This window comes from Arvicanthis niloticus, chromosome 4, assembly GCF_011762505.2.
Source record: "Arvicanthis niloticus isolate mArvNil1 chromosome 4, mArvNil1.pat.X, whole genome shotgun sequence".
Taxonomy (NCBI): Eukaryota; Metazoa; Chordata; class Mammalia; order Rodentia; family Muridae; genus Arvicanthis; species Arvicanthis niloticus.
In genome coordinates, this window is record NC_047661.1 from 56,486,285 (window position 1) to 56,490,862 (window position 4,578).

Sequence of the window (4,578 nt, forward strand, 5' to 3'; positions counted from 1 at the left end):
AAAAATACTAAAGTGTGGTTAATATAAACCAGTAAGTGTCTATCGGAGAAAACTAATTTTTCCTTTGCCAGCAGGTTTATATTGGAAGTAGAATTCTTCAATATATACGTTCTCATTCTCAGTACTGGTACTCCTTCTGACTTCAACCTGTGCGATGAAGGCAGACATTTTAACAATTGCTTAGAAACACCTAGCGGAGCTGTAGGAGTATAAATCCACTCTTGCAATACTAAGTTAGGCCACGAGATGGGGGAAGAGCTCCAAACATGGGCGTCTACAACAGGAAATTGTGTCTGAACATCAAGTTCTTATTTGCTGTTTTCATAGTTTCAGTTACACTTGTGAAATGGTAATTTCGCGCCATATTTTTACATTCTAAAGACTTATGATTTCCAAATTCCGAATGCTTTCCTGAAATTCTGCTTATTAAAATCAAAGGAGAGAGAAAAGGGAACTATTGCAAAATTGACTTTTAAAACCGCAATAAAGGCAGCAATCTATCTGATTATTTCCAATTTCATAAATGAGACCAACAGTGTTGTTATTATGCTGCACAAACATAATTGTAGGAGCAATTTTCATGAAAGCAGACGAGGCTGAATTGCACAATATTTATTGAATTAGCTGCTTTGTTTTTGTGTTTCTGAATTTACTATCATCTCATTGTTTTTTAAAAGCAACTACTAGAGTTTACACAGAAACATGGTAAGAGACGAGATCTTAATTGCAGATTTTGATTTATGGATAACAATTAGCATTTTACATAAACATTATTCGTGTATATTTGCATACCTATACATCTAGCAAAATAGAGCTATGTTTTCTTTTCTCCACCTTTAATTTTTTAAAAAATTTAACCTCAGAGGATTTTTTTATACTAAGAAAATGGCTAAATGATGTGTGTCCTTGCTTATGTACATATTTAGCAGTTTGTTAAACCAGCAATCTCACAATTTGAAAATATACAGACAAAATAATTTAAATTATTATTTTTATTATATGTGCTAGGAAGACATTTTCTTAATAAATTATGTCAATTTACATAGTCCATTAAACAGAGCAATGAATTATAAATGTATCCATAGGTGCTTAAGAATTCTCCATATAGTCATATGGACAGATACCAACTATCATTAGATGCTTGTTTCCATTCCTACTGCCTGGTTTGGAAAAAGACAAGTACTGTTTACCTTGCTCAAACAAGATCAGTTAAGCCCTGGGGAAGCTCTCGATTGCTCCTTTTGGAAGCTAGGTAGAGCATCAGAAGATCAACATGTGCAATTAGTTATCTGCTAAGAAACACACTTATGTTTATTTCTCCTGTTGATTGACCGTGCAAGCCAATGAGTGCAATTATTTTTTTGTGGTCTTTTGAATGGCTTACCATAGGGTTTAATTCTCAGTTTGCTTTTACCCCAAATGTTGATGAGCATGAATAAATTTATTATTTAAAGCTGAGCCTTGATATCTCATTCAATGTGATAGCTCTTAGCCATCAAGTTAGGAAGCACTCAGTATATGTTCTGTTCTTTTTCCGTTTAATAGTAATTATGTACAGATTGATGCCAGTTGGGTTTTTGCATATATAATTTCATTTATACTATACATTTGCTGTTGCCATTGTGAAATTTAAAAAGGCCTCTTTACACCTTAGAAATTAAAGTCATACTACATGTATGTAGTATGTATATGTATATATGTAAGTATATGTAACCTTTAACACAGTATTTCCTAGAATGGTCTTTAATCCTTGATAGATGGTAATATGATGATAAATTCTTGATTACAGACAGAAGATCTTAATGTAAGTTTCTATGTATTAGTGAAAAATATTAGTTATATGATAACTTTAAGGCCAATAATATAGGGTAGTGAATACAGATCATTGATGCTAAGCCCAAACACCTGTGTTAGATTGCCAGAACCCACATGGTAGATGGAAAGCTGACTATAGCAAGGTATTCTCTGGCTTTCCCATGTGAACTGTGAGTGCACAACGTTTTCTCTCTCACTCTCTCTGTCTCTGTCTCTGTCTCTCTGTCTTTGTCTCCCCCATCTATTCTCTGTTTCTCCCTCCCCCTCTCTCTCTTTCTCTCTCTCCCTCAAAATGAGTAATCAAGAGCTTCCCCAGGGCTTCACTGATCTTGTTTGAGCAGGTAAACAGTACTTGTCTTTTTCCAAACTAGGCAGTAGCAATGGAAACAAGCATCTAATGATAGTAGAAAAAAGAAGAAAGTATAAAATTTCAAATTCCAAATATAAAATCTTTTTTATGTTGTAATTAAGAATGGGATTGTTGCAAAATGGCCACAAGACAAAGGCATAATTTTAAACTTTCTTAACAAAATCAACTGGTATATTTAACATCTACTTTTTAAAAAAAACATGCAGTTTTACAATATTAGGCGGCATCCATGGTGTAGATGCCACATTGAGGCATGTGGGGACTGTGGAAGATTTATGCTTTCTCACAACCTCCCGATTCTCTTAATTAAGAATGCTTAGGTTATTTGTGGCTATGAGTTTTCTTTTTGCTTTGTTCTATTTTCATTCCTGGGACGACGAGAGGAGTTCACAGAGTAAGACGTGCTAGACTTCTGCTTGCCACAGCAATCACATTCTTTGTTTGTTGCAAAAGTTGTGAAAGACTCATCTGAGTTTACATTCTCTTGCTGAGACAAACACCATGGTCAAAAGCAACTTGGAAAGGATGGGTTTTACCTCAGCTCATAGTTGAAGTCCATCGTGGAGGGAAGTCAGGGTAAAACCACAGGCCAACAACCTGGAGGCTGAGCCAAAGCAGAGAGACTTTATGGTTGACTTGGCTTCTTCCCTTGGCCTGGTCTGCATGCCTTCATATGTACCCCATGACATCCAGAACTGATTTCACCCTTGGTGGACTGGGTCCTTTCACATCACATCATTCAAAACGAAAATGCATCACAGCCTTGCAGGTCCCTAGCGCCAGATAACCCTAGCTCAGGTCAAACAAGCAAGCAAACAAACAAACTAACTAACTAACTAGCCAGTACAAGACTCAGAAATAAAACATGAATAAACCATATATCACTGCTTTAATTAGAGCACTTACAATTTTGGCATATTATAAATGCTAAGATGATTATAATTTTGGGATATTGTATGCAATAAAATAATTATAATTTGAAAATTAACTTAAAATAATATGACACTCTGGGGTCTAAAGTGATCTGAACTCACATCGAGCTTCATCATGACCACGTGTGCCAATGCATAATATTAATATGCTTTCATAAACAATGAGTAGTCAGGAGGCCTCCATTCTGCATTTCTTAGCTTTTCCTGGGTGGATGAAACATCCCTCTCTTCTCACAGGGTAGCTCATTCAATTTCCTCTTCTCCTCTCCTCATCTCCCAGCCTGTTTATGCTGAGGTATGTGTTGGTATTCTGTCTAAACTCCACCTCCACAGTTACCTGGAAACAGCCAGGTATGCTCCTTCCCACAGTTACCTGGCAACCGCCAGGTAGGCCTGGTCCACTATAAAAGGGGCTGCTTGCCCCTTCCTCTCTCTCTTACCCTCGCTTAATCTCTTACTCTCTTACTCTTAACCTCTTATACTCTTGCCTCTCTGTCCCCTCCCCCCCTTCCTCTATCTCCACGTGGTCATGGCTGGCCTCTACTTCTCTACTCCTCTGCTCCTCTGCTCCCCTACTTCTCTCTCTTTCTCTGTCTCTGTCTCTGTCTCTGTCTCTCTCTGTCTCTGTCTCTCTCCTCTCTCTCTCTCTCTCTCTCTCTCTCTCTCTCTCTCTCTCTCTCTCTCCCTCTCTCTCCTCTCTCTCTTTCTGCCCCTACTACCCTCCTGGCTCCCCTCCCCATGCCGTCAATAAACTCTATTCTATACCATACCGGTGTGTGTGACTGGTCCCTCAAGGGAAGAGATGCCTCTGCATGGGCCCGCTGGCTGAGACATCCCCTTCCCCATACCTCTCCACACACCCACAGAACATTATCTCTTTATCTCTTTATCTTTTTATAAACACTTCAGTATGGTTTTACAAATGTAGGAGACAGATGCGTAGTCATCGTACTCAGCTGAAACTTCATCAAGTTTTGTATTTTAAAGAATTGTAGGCATTAGAAGTGACATTTCAGATTCTTTTGTATTTTATTTGTTCACAAGAATAACAGGCAGATCGTAAAACTCAAATCGTACAAACAGAGGCCGTCATGAAAGGTTCAGAGTAATTCGAAAGTCACCACATTTCATTAGGACGTTAAGACTGTAAACTCACCCCCCCCCCGAAATCTCTGACTATATCATCAGTGGAGGATGCACTGGAGCTTGTGACGATTTGCTTGGTGTCTGTGCTTCTGTGCATGCTTGTCAGAGCTGCTCTACTTTCTATTGCTCTTCTCTTCTTTCTCTCTCCTTTGCTCTCTTCTACTCTTTTCAGAGACAATGAGAAAACAATTAGCATCCCACCTTTATATATTTGGACGTTTCCCAGTCCACCGTCTTTAGTCTTTGGATAATTTTATGACTATCTCATTTGGATTCCTACCCTTAAAGTCTTATTACTGGAGTGAACTGAAAAAT

At 38.2% G+C, this 4,578-nt stretch overlaps 1 long non-coding RNA gene across 1 annotated transcript; it reads right to left on the bottom strand.

Annotated features, from left to right (window-relative positions):
* Positions 1 to 974: 974 nt before the first annotated feature.
* On the bottom strand, positions 975 to 3,730 carry LOC143442006 (uncharacterized). The gene is made up of 2 exons (XR_013109860.1): positions 3,220 to 3,730; positions 975 to 2,789 (listed from the first exon to the last, which is right to left on the bottom strand). It is a non-coding gene; the product is annotated as an uncharacterized LOC143442006 (long non-coding RNA).
* Between the last annotated feature and the right edge of the window lie 848 nt (positions 3,731 to 4,578).